This window comes from Ruditapes philippinarum, unplaced genomic scaffold, assembly GCF_026571515.1.
Source record: "Ruditapes philippinarum isolate M1 unplaced genomic scaffold, ASM2657151v2 ctg10549_1_1_1_1, whole genome shotgun sequence".
Taxonomy (NCBI): domain Eukaryota; kingdom Metazoa; phylum Mollusca; class Bivalvia; order Venerida; family Veneridae; genus Ruditapes; species Ruditapes philippinarum.
Window position 1 is genome coordinate 18,543 of NW_026862306.1, and position 13,391 is coordinate 31,933.

At 31.4% G+C, this 13,391-nt stretch overlaps 1 long non-coding RNA gene across 1 annotated transcript; it reads left to right on the top strand.

Annotated features, from left to right (window-relative positions):
* The first annotated feature begins 3,805 nt into the window (after window positions 1-3,805).
* Window positions 3,806-5,646, top strand: LOC132718597 (uncharacterized). The gene is made up of 3 exons (XR_009624114.1): window positions 3,806-3,939; window positions 4,287-4,356; window positions 5,219-5,646. It is a non-coding gene; the product is annotated as an uncharacterized LOC132718597 (long non-coding RNA).
* The last annotated feature ends 7,745 nt before the right edge of the window (window positions 5,647-13,391 follow it).

Sequence of the window (13,391 nt, forward strand, 5' to 3'; positions counted from 1 at the left end):
GTGACAGGTCAAGCTTTTGTGATCCCTTTTCGTCCGGCCGTAAACTTTTTACTTTAAATGACATCTCCTCATAAACCACTACGCTAATTTCATCCAAACTTCACAAGAATGTTCCTTTGGCTGTCACCTTTAAAAATTGTGCAAAGAATTTAATTCCATGCTGAACTCTGGTTGCCATGGGAACCGAAAGAAAAAAACTTTAAATATCATCTTTAAAAAAAACCCTAAGAGCTAGAGCTTAGATATTTGGCTTGAAACATCCTTTAGTGAGTGTCTACCAAGTTTTTTAAATAAAAGCCCTGGGTCAAAATTGGCCCCACCCCAGGGGTCATTGATTTTCCCTATGTGCATATAGTAAAAAACTTTATAAAATCTTCTTTTAAAGAACCCAAAGAGCTAGAGCTAAGATATTAAGCATGAAACATCATCTAATGAGTGTTTTACCAAGTTTGTTCAAATAAAAGGCCCGGGGTCAAAATTGGTCCTGCCCCAGGGGGTCCATTAATTTTCTTTAAAATGCATATAGTAAAAACTTAAAAAAATCTTCTTTTAAGGAACTAAAAGAGCTAGAGCTAAGATATTTAGCATGAAATATCTTCTAGTGAGTGTTTACAAAGATTGTTAAAATAAAAGCCCTGGGGTCAAAATTGGTCCTGCCCCAGGGGGTCATTAATTTTCTTTTAAATGCAAATAAAAATCTTCTTTTAAAAACCCAAAGACTAGAGCTAAGATATTTAGCAAACATCTTCTAATGAAGTTCTACCAAGTTTATTCAAATAAAAGAACCCAAAATTTGGCCCTGCCCCAGGGGATCATTTGATTTTCCCTATATGATAGTAAAAACTTTCAAAAAATCTAAAGAACCCAAATAGCTAGAGTTTATATTATAAGTTGAACATCTTCTAGTGAGTGTCTACAAAGTTTGTTCAAATAAAAGCCCCGGGGTCAAAATCAAAAACTGGCCCTGCTCCAGGGTTGTCATTGTTTTAATAGTATTTGTTAGTAAAAACTTAAAAAATCTTCTTTAAAAAAACCAATAAACTAGAGCTTTGATGTGTTAGCATGAATCATCTTCTTATGGATGTCTTCCAAGTTTGTTCAAATATAAAAGCCCTTGGGTTAAAACTGGCCCTGCAGGGTGGGGGGGGGGGGTATATACAGGTGAGCAACCTCAGAGCCATCATGGCCCTCTTATTTAATTATCTACCTTTATTATACATGTACTTAATTATGCTTGTCCAGAGAAATACTGGAAAAGAGTTGATGAAAATTTTGATTAAACTTTTACACACAGCGAAAATAATCAAGTGAAAGAAAGTGTTTTTTCAAAGAACCCTAATTTTTGTGTCGCCTTGAAAGGTGAACATAATAGGGGTTACTTTTGTCGGCGGCGTCTGTGTCGTTGTCGCGTCCCCTAAAGCTTGTCCGGAGCATAACTCAGTCACTATAAGTCTGATTGACTTCAAACTTGGTATGCATGCTTCTTTTAATAACCCGAAGTGCAGTGCACAAGGACGGTACTCTGCAGTTCTTATTTTTTTTTAGTTATTGCCCTTTGTTAATTTTCATACTTTAATTTTGTCCGGGCCATTTCTCTTCAACTAAAAAAGCTATGGACTTGATACTTCATAGGATGATAGATCTCATTAAGAAGAAGTGCAGTGCACAAGAACCAGTACTCTGTACTTCCTAATTTTTGAGTTATTGCCCTTTGTTAATTTTCATATTTTATTTTTGTCCGTGCCATTTCTCCTAATGAATAAAAGCCATGGACTTGAAACTTCATAGGATGATAGGTCTCATTAAGAAGAAGTGCAGTGCACAAGAACTGTTACTCTGCATTTCTTATTTTTTGAGTTATTGCCCTTTGTTTATTTTCTTTCTTTATTTTTGTCCTGGTCATTTCTCCTCAAGTATGAAAGCTATGGACTTGAACCATCATAGTATGATAGATCTTATTGATAAGAAGTGCAGTGTTCAGAAACTGCTGCTCTGAACTTATTATTTTTTTAGTTATTGCCCTTTGTTATTTTTCATACTTCATTTTTGTCCTGGCCATTTCTCCTAAAACTACATTGTTCACAAGGCGACACATCCGACTCGCGGAGTTCTAGTTTCTAGCTTAATTTTACAATTATCATCTCTTAAAATACATGTACAACAACTTTTAAATAATGGTTGTCTGGAGTAAATCTTTTCAATGATATCACACTCAAACTAAATACAGTTGTAGAGACTAGTGAGCAGAAGTCTTGTGTCAAATAACCAAAATTCTACATTACTTAGTTTTTTGAATTATCTCCGTATATATTTCATGATACTGTTCTGAGAGAGGATTAAAATATTGAAGGAATTTGATTGAAACTTTATAAACGTTATACAGTGAAAGAGATTAGCATGAGAATTTGCAGTAAACAAAGGCCATTATAAGTTCTAATGACATGGTCACATTCATATAATGTGATGCAAAAAATATTGACCATTTGAGTGTTTACTTGATACTGATACAGAAAATTTGATATATATCACAATTGATTATTTTTTCATAGCTTTGTCTCCCTTTATAATGTCATGTGTTAAAATAGTCAAGCTTGCTGTTTCCTCTGGTAGCTCTAATTTCACTTGTTGCTCTTGTCAAAAAAGGCCAATAACGGTTTATGATCGACCTACACGTACATGTAACCTAAATATTATATTTGAACATGTGTGTCATAGAATAATTGTATCAACTACTGTTCATTTACTGAATTGTGCACTTTATATTTATCAACCGGCACACCCTTCACTCATTGAATTATCTCCCCCGAAATAGAAAAAATAGTTATTTGATCCTTCATACGTCCCAACTGCAGTGCCTTCAGCACCTTTGATTTATTTACCCGTTAATATAGGGTCCGTGAATTTTTACCGTACGTACGAAACCGACTTTCACAGTCATGAATTTTACCTTGACCATCTTCACGTCAATAAATGTTAAATTTAAATGTAAAGACCGCGAATAGGCAAACATTTAAGTTTTGATTATAAAATAAGGAATATTTCAAGGATGATGTGGAGATTTAACCAGACGATAGCTATTTTTATCATGTACCAGTGGCCTGAAGGTGAAACGATATTCAAATATCAAAGTTGCAGTTTTCGGATGTTCAGTTTATCCGGATATATGTTAATTATGTGATGAAATAAAGTGTGACATATAGAATCTATGAGATAAGTGGTTGCTATAATACTTATAAAAACAGATGTAAAATAATTTGAAATTTCAAGCCAGTGAAAATGGACACTTGATGGTTTTGGACAAGGAGGTTGTAGATTTATATCTGGAGTTTGTTATATAAAACTTATAATCCACTAATTAAAAATCCATTCACATGCACTTTAAGGAATTAGATAGACTAATAATACTGACCTAAAGTGTAACAAGTATAGGTCCCAGATGGACCCACAAAATGAAATCCCTAGTTTCGAAATTTGACATTCATTGAAAGACTGTAACAATTGAAACCAAAAGAAAAGTATAGCAATATGTCGGATCAGAGGTGACATTATACAAACATTTGAAATTGTTTAACTAGTCAAAAACCACTGTAAAATTTTTAACAATTCTTCAGTTACACCTATTCAACAAGGGAACTTAATTTAAACTTTACAATAGGCATTGTGCAGAATGATATTTTTCCTGAAGAGAAGTTAATTAAAATACATGGAACTATTCTTCAACATGGTTGATGCTAAGAAATCAATGTAACAGAGTTTTGTGTCAAAGCATTTTGTGACAAATTTTGTTCTAATGAACTGGGAGAACCCCATTTAACTAGATCTCTGCAGAAAGGACAACAGCATAAAAACTAGCAATCTAACATTTGAAGGCTGTAGAAATCTACATGTATGTGCCAAACAATTTCTAGAGGAAGCAGAGCTTAAATATGTATCTTACAGGTAACAATAATTCTGTTAACCATAATTTAATGTTTTATTATCTTAAATGAATCATTTATTAATATTTACCATTTCAATATCATGTGAACAGTTAACTGTGTACTTATGGCATTGAAAAATTCATAATAGAATATAGTGATTTGATGCTGTATTTGGTGGTCGTAAAACTCATTTCAATTTATTTCTAGCATACTGGTATAATAATATAGCATGTGGTAATTTTTTTATACCTTGCCACAGATAAACTTTCTTTTGAAGGATTTATGAACAAGAAATTCCAAAAAGAAAAAACTCAGTGCTGCTTATTGGTCATTATACTTTTATCAAATCCTAAATTTACATTTCAGGTGGGAAGGTATTGTGTATTGCCAAACTTCCCATATTTCATCTATTGCAGTGCTTAAATGTTTAATTCCGGTTAGTATAATTGAAAAGCAATTTGGTTTGTAATGTTTTATATGTTTATTCATGAAGAAAATAGAAATGAGCCGCGTCACGACAAAACCAACATAGTGCGTTTGCGACCAACATGGATCCAGACCAGCCTGCGCATCCGCGCAGTCTGATCAGGATCCATGCTGTTCACTATCAGTTTCCCTATTTGTAATAGGGTTGGTAAGCAAACAGCATGGATCCTGATCAGACTGCACAGATGCGCAGGCTGGTCTGGATCCATGCTGGTCGCAAACGCACTATGTTGGTTTTGTCCGTGACGCGGCTTTCAAATGTACTTTCCTACATATCACATATATACACACTATCATAATAAACAAGTATACATAGAACTTACATGTACACATGTATTTGACTATATTCTTTTTACAAATTATGCAAGAAATAATAATTGAAGTGTACATGTGTAACACTAACAGTAAAAGTATTGGTACATGTGTAACAGTAAAACTATTCTACTTAAATATTTAAGATTTTACAAGCATTAACTGATGTGAGCTATAAACTTTTTGTTAGCACCCCTAATAACATATCCTAGTTATTGGTTAAGTAAAGATATTTCTTCTTTGCTTTAATATTTTGTAAAATTTAACATTTAAAACTTATTAAGATGACATATAAGTTGACCAACTATTTGATAAACCAAAACTATTAAATACTAGTTTAATTAACAAGTTATTTTTTCACATCATCAATTTTAGTTTCATATGAAGTTGGCTGCTTCAGGCATAATTTGTTTAAACCTTGCCAATACCAGAACTTTCAACAGTAAATTTAAAATAAAAACTTTATACATGTAATTGATTTAGATTTTCCTGAATTTCAGGTTTGACAGAGGATGCCATATCTATTTTTGCTGCTTCACGACAAAGAAGATGCACATTCATTTGAACAGTTATAAAATCATGGATCATGTTATGACTAATCACTAACATCTTATGTTATACATAATGTCAAAGTTAAATATATTTGGTGAAGATTGACAATAATATACATATTTTATATAAATCACCAATATAAATGAAGTGACACTTTATCTGGATATTCGACATTGATTATTTAATTATTTGTCTGTAACAATATAAAAGATTTAGTAATGTTTCATATAATAAAAAAGTAAGCCTGAGCATGTTTTCTTAAATTTTATAATTTCATTTTAGTAATGCACTTTCATATAGTTAAGAAATAACATATCCCAAACAGTGATTTTATCAACTGACATCAACAAATTAATGCTGCTTTACCTGAATATTAGCTAAATTGCTTCTGATTTGTTTCCATATTTATCTTCAATGCATCACATTTTTAGTGGTTACATCTGACACTTTGTTTTTTTTCATTAACAAAGGAATGGTACTGAATGTGGCATGAAGAAATTTTGGGCATTTTATGTTTACACTCCTAGCTTCTGTCTGTTCTTCCATTAGCAAATTTGTTTTCAGTATAACTTAAGTTTCCATTTGGCCCATGATCAACAATTTCATATAATGATTGCTAATATTAAGTTGAAAACCCTTTTTAGCTCGACTATACGAAGTATATGGAGAGCTGTCCTACTCGCCCCGGCGTCGGCGTCCGCGTCCAGATTTTAGATTAAAGTTTTTGGTGCAGTAAAATATTTTTCACTATAACTTTGTCATTTCTTTAGGTATCAACTTCAAACTTCAAATATATGTTTTTATCATCAACCACATCTTATGTGACAAGGTTCATAACTCTAGCACCAATATGTTCAGATTTATCTCCCCTTGACTTAGAATTTTTCTTAAAAGATACTATTTTTTAACTTATACTTCTTTATTTCTAAAAGGGATCAACCTCATACTTCAAATATATGTACCTTATCATCATCCCCATCGTATGTTGACAAGGTCATAACTCTAGCACCAATATTTTTTCAGATTTATCTCCCCTTGAACTTAGAATTTTTCCTCAAAAAATACTATTTCTTACTGTTTCTTCTTTATTTCTTTAAGGAATCACCTCATACTTCAAATATATTTAAATTATTTCTAGAAATTTTCCCCTTGATCTTGGAATTTATGTTAAAACAAATGTTATATTTTTTACTATAACTTAATACTTAATTATACATAATTGATTTTACCTTAGAAAACTGAAAAAATGATTTCCCTCTAAATACTTTTGTAATTGATCAACCTTTTGCTGTAAAAAATTTCATAAGATGACCAGTCATATTCAATACATGACCCCATTATTTTTGGGGTAACATCTCATTAACTAGAAATGTGCCGTCATGCCATGGATGCCCCCTCATGCAGCCAAAATTTCAGATGTTCTTATATTTAAATGTAGTTCCAAATTTGTTTTGCACAAATTATTTTTTTTCATTTTAAGGGTTCAAAGCCCTTAAAACTATTCAATGTTTACACAAACTATTTTTATACAAAGTTCAAGGCATGTACATGTACAACCTTGGGGAGATAATGAATGGGAACTGAAAATTTCCTTTTTTTAAAGTAAAAGGGGGCATAACTCTGACAAAAATCATCGAAACATGACAAATTATAATGCTTTCCACTTAGTGGTGGCCTTATAATAATTGTGTTTTAAGAGCTTGCAGGCTTGAAATCTATTAAAACAAGACTATCAATTTTTAGAAATGAAATCCATTTTAGTACTTTTGTGCCCTTCTTAAAAAATCTTATGTAAATTTGTAGAGGGTCACATAAGAATCATTTCAGTTGAACATTGTTTTTAAATCTGTTCTGTGGGAAAAGATTTTGTTGACAGAAATCTTTGACTGTCAACAGACATCATGTCATAACAGTACAGCTTGATTGATAATTTAGTACAAAATTGACTCTGAATGTTTATTACACAAAATCATTTTAACTATTTTCCACTGTCTTTTATAAATTTATAAATTGAACAGAAAGTAATGAAACTGTATTAAAAAATTGCATTTAAATAGTTTTGAGTTCTTAATAAATATCTATCATTGCCCTTACATCTTTTTTATGCCACCCCAGCATCTGTATAGAATTATAATATCAACCTTGAAAATTGACTTTGGGTAAGATTTAAAAAAATATTATCAAGATACAAATAGTGTTTTCTCAGTTTAAACCTATGCAGAAGTTGAATTCCCCTTTTTTTATATATGAGAATACTTTCTTATTACTTAAATCAGACCTAGATTTTTTTGACAAGATTAATATCTTGTAAATTCAGGAAGTGTTTTTAATATTCTAAAGTTTTATTTGTTTAACCTTATACATTTTCAAATATCTAATAAGGGGATATTATACAGTGCTTTACATGTAGAATGCACTATTTTTCTTTGTTAAGAAGTGATTCATAGTATTTAATTTGTATTCTAAGTTTTTCTTCTTTAACTCAAGAAGTTCTGGGTCACAGAAACTGAAATTATGAAAGAAATAACTTCTATTAAGACATAAAACATTTTTTTTTATTTTAGCTACTATTTGAATACTCCCAAAATTATTTCAGCCAATTTATCATAAACTGCTTTGTTATAAAGTTTTATCAGTATTGTAAGATAAATTAGGCTTCTTATATTTAAAATCTATAAATAGAACTATACAGTAAATTGATTGACAGAATTTATGTAATATTGATAGTATTAGTAAATGTATATACTTAAATACAGAATTTAGTAAGATGAACCGAGACATGAAAACATTACACATTTTTGTGAATATATGCAATTTCTGAATTGAATGATTTGGTCATAATTGTAACCATACATAGCAGACATACAGGCATGTAGCCATAATAATTAATAGATAGCCCTGTGTTTGACAGTGAGATTCTCCCATTTTTTTTTTACAGATCCTGGTTACTACAAACACATGTTTGTAGCATTTGAGTTACAGTCCTCTATTGCTGACGCAAATTTTTTTTGTTTGTAACACTTGTTATTCCTGTGACATATGAATAAGTGTTATATCTTATATAAGTTCAAATACATATGAGCCGTGTCACGACAAAAAAAACATAATGGGTTTGCGACCAGCATGGATCCAGACAAGCCTGCGCATCCGCACAGTCTGATCAGGATCCATGCTGTTCGCTATCAGTTTTCTTTACTTGTTTTTAGGGTCTGTAAGCAAACAGCATTGATCCTGATGAGACTGCGGCGGATGCGCAGGCTGGTCTGGATCCATGCTGGTCGCAAAAACACATTATGATGGTTTTGTCATGACACGGCTCATTTATGGGATAAGTATATCACTTTTTGTCATTTTGTTGTATTTAAGAAATGTTTTTTTCTTTTTATTTGCTTTCAAAGTTTCAACCTTCTTTTTTCTGGCAATTTGTGGAAAGTAATATTTTCAATACTGAAAATGAGTGTTATTAACACATCAATGACATTTTTCAAAAGAAAATACTTTATTGTTTGTTTTTTGGTTGGTGTTCTTTGGAGTAATTTTGCAACTCATTTTATTCTTTTATATAAACTGCAGGGTAACTTCGGGTGCCAGGTGATCACAATTTAAACTTTAAGAATAAAAGCTTAAAAAATAATTGTAATTTGTATTGAAACTTTCAACGAGAAACCTAAATATTTGTTGATTCCAATGGTGAAGTTTGTAAAAAGATCGAACAAAAAAAAATGGTATTATCTTTTGAGAATTAGTGTTACACTATTATTGAATTACATACAGACTTTTTATAAATAGATTTTTTACATTGAACATAATGAAAAGTGTTAATGCATGTATTGCATATTGAGAGTAACAGTCAGGGGACTATCAAAACCGGACAAACCATCAAACCCAGATGGCCCCAAAGTGCCCTATTCAGTTTTCCTCTTTGTTTAGTGGTTGTCAATCAGTCAGCCGCCTTTTTATCAACAATAAATGCATGTTTCTTCTATAATTTTGCAATTAAATTTATTTCAACTAATATAAATGGTAATACTTAAATGTCCATTCAAAGAATATTGCCTTTGAACAATTTGGAATAGTGCATTACTTGACCTCTTATACTAATACTAAGCTACATGTATAATCATTTGCAGTGTATTGTAAACAATAAATTTTGAATAAAATATCCAAAAAATTCAGCATTTGGCTTCTGAAATTTTTGTATATCATGTTAAAAATAAAAAAATTATAAACCATAGGTTTTATCTGGATTAAATCACGCCATGTAATATCTGTCCAGACACATGGTAGTATGGACAATTTAGGTAATTTTTATACCCTCCTCAACAGGACTCAAATTAAGTGTCAACATACTCAGATACAAAAAACTTGTAAACGTGGGAGCCTTAACTGACAGACTGAATTACTTGATACAACTTATATTTTATTAAGCAGAACCAAGAACTTGGTAAAAAACAACAGGATTTTTAGAGATTTTATCCAGTTGATATATTATTGATAATTACATCTACAAAAATAATCCTTACTGTCATTAAATTTGTGATTCAGAACTCTGTATCTGCTACCATAGCCCTCTACAGTTTCTCCTAATAAATGGGCCAGCAGAACGCAATCCTGTTCGCTGAAATTCTGTGCCATTTCATGATTCCTTCTATGATACCGTCTGAGCACTGTCAAATTTGACAGTTCTATTTTTAGCCGAGGGAAATTCCGAAAAAATTATCGTTGAACATGTGAAGTCAACAAAAACGACATGTTTTTGAAGCATAAGAAAATCCTCGAACATATGCCCCCAAACCATGTCCACTAGTGTTGAACCTCCATTTTCCTGAAATACCGTTGTATAATCCGTTACATATCCGCTAATAAATCCATTTCACGCGACATTTCAATTCCCTATGTCGATTTCCAAAGTCAGTGTCCGCCATCTTGGATTTTCTCTGGCAGTCGGTTACACGGAAAGACCGATGAAATTTAAACGAAATTTTTGACTTAAGGATTTTTTTCCCTTAAGATTTTCTTACCTAAGAAAACACCTAAGGTGATATTTAAGGGAAATATTTAAGGAAATTTTTACCTTAGGGAAATTATTGGACTTAAGGATTTTCTTCCCTTAAAACTTAAGATTCTTTATGAATACGGCCCCAGGTATACATTTATCACGTGTAATTGCCAAGATATACCTGGAAAATCGTTTATTTATACATTCAATATCTAAATAAATATTCTGGTATAAATCTTATAAACACTTGCAGTCTGGCAGGTATCAGGAGCCAGTATGTATATGTAGTAGAGTATATAGGTATTTCACAGGTTAACCGAGTCTGTCATTTTCTAATTTGATGATTTATACTTAACCTACTACCTTATCATATGACTTAGATTTGTTTGAATTAAAATTATGAGGTTTTTTTGTGTTTAAAACATAAACGGCACTAATTGTCCTCCGTAGTCTATTTTCAGATTGTACAATATCGGATGGAACGTTTAACTCTTTTACCAGTATTTTGCAAAATATTATTTTCAAGTGTTTTTTGTTTTATTTATATATATATATTGTTATAAAATGACGTGTAAATATACTTATTTTCTATAAAAAAAAAACATTGCACGATACTTATAGCATTTTGATTATAATTTTGCTTTCTTTTTCTAATTTCTTAGCCGCCAATGGACACCCTTTAACAAAGTTTATGAATATTTTTAAAGACAACCATGTTTCTATCCGTCCCTAAATTATTAACTTGTACTATCTGATATACTATTTGACCTTTCCTTTTTATTGGGACTTTAAAATGAGTGGTGCAAAAGCACCCGGCAAAATATCATCATTTTTTATTTCAGCCATATTTTCTGCACTGTATTACATTTCTTTGTAGTTTAGACCATTTCCTTTCATTTTATTGTATGCTGCACAGAAAACTCATTTGAAAAGCAATAATTTTCTGATAATGAATTTATTGTAAAATTTTATCCATGCATTACGGACAGAATAAGAAGTGACTTTTCAAAAATGTTCCAATATCGGCGATGCAACCGCTTTCAAATGCAGTTTCTTTTGAAATCTTCTTCGGCTGTGCATCAACCATCATTGCATAATGGTTTTCTTGTGAAACTGTGCAGCTATTAAATTTCATCATTAATAAAGTGTTATTAATAAAATACTGTTTCTTTAGTGGACTGTGTGACATTTAATCACTGGAATAATCATTTATTTTATATTCACGTGTGCCGTAAAATAGTGGATTAAAATGTAGTTTTATACTGGTATATGGTAAGTATATTAAGTGTTTTATTCTAAACGAGACAGAGGCGTCAATATTAAAAGGAACTCCACTGAGGTCAAAAATCCTAATAAAACTAAATTTCGAGTTCCTACATACATGTAGATCATCTGGGGTTCTTAAAACAGACAGATATGCAAAAAATAATTAAGACTGAAAATAAATTGAAAATCGTATTTTATGCTACTTTAGTCCGATTTAAAGGAAAAGCGTTGAAACGCTTTTCAATTGGGGTCATTTTTAAAAAATATATTCTGGAAAAAACGAAGTGAGCGAATTAATTGGTCTAAACCTACACCAAATGGAATATTAAATTTGGAAAGTATTTCCAGTTCCGTCATGTCAAAAAATTTCAGTTGGGTTCCTTTAATTTCATTGTTAAATATTTCTTTTTTATAATTTGCATTTCAAAATGTCCATGCATAGAATTAAAATTGCTATATTCTAACTTCGAGGGTTGACCTCAAAATTGGATAAAGCGCGGTCAATCCTCGATTTTCGTTACATTATACAATTCATTTGTACTTCTTGAGAGTAATATATGCGTGCTATGTGATACTATGAAATAAATATAGATAAACCTACATAAGTTATGATATAATATATTTTGATTTATGAGGGCAATTGATTTACATATTACAGTATATATAATGAGTCTATTGAGTTGCAAAGAATGTGTTACTTATCACAATATTATTTTGAAAAAAATATCAAAAATAAACAAGATTTTTAAAAAAAATGAGAGAAAGAATGAAAGAAAGAAAAAGATACAGTTAATAGATTCATTTAATGATGTATAGCAATATAAGCACAGATTTATATTTCAAGAAAGCGTGCATTGAGAGCTATCTGTTTTGATATTGTTGTTCAAAGAATGCCCATGTTATCGTTATCGGTTTGTTCATTACCGAGATGCTGTGTAATTTGACCCGAGCTCAGCGTTATGTCTGCTGGCTGTTAAAATGCAAATCAGAATTGTTAATTTCACGATTGTCAAAGACACACTGACATTGGAAATAGCGGTTGACATATGTCCTAATCAGATATCAATGTGCAAAATAGAAAATTAATTGAAATGCGAGAAACTTGTGCAGAAACTAATTTTAGATTGCACAGAAGTAATTTTAGTAAGACAAGAGTGCTATCATATTGAACGTTTAGTTAAAATTTGTTTTATGTTTATTGATGGTAAGCATGCGCGGATCTAGAGGGATTGTGGTATGGGGTAATAGCCCGATCCCCATCAGATTATGCTGTTATGTTTATACATAATACTATAACATCAAGGTCTTGATATAACCTGACGTTTTTTTTTGTGTTGGGTAGTAAAATAGCTGAGCCCCTCTGAAATAAGCTTTTGCCGAAATGTCGTGACCTCTTTTCACTATAATAATGATTAGTTATAGTATAACTTTGAAAGTCTATAATAAACTCTTCTTTTTTTCAGTTTATTTACTTAGCCTTATCCAACTTGTTTTGGGTGCGTCCGTGGCCGAGTGTTTAAGTTTTTGACTTCAAATCACTTGTCCCTCACTGATTTGGGTTCGAACCCCGCTAGAGGCATTTGATATTTTCATGTGAGGAAGCTATCCAGCTAGCTTACTGAACGTCGGTGGTTCTACTCAGGTGCCTGAAATAATTACGGAGGGGGGCTAAACAGCTAAAAATTTGCACTATGACCTTTACTGTGTTAATGCAACGTAAACAAATGTAAAAAAAAACCCATCATCAACAACAACAACAACAACAACAACAACAACAAAATCTTCACTACTTCAAACTTACTGAAAACATCAATGTTAACAACGGCTTGTAACCTGATGGTGTAATAGTTTTTTTA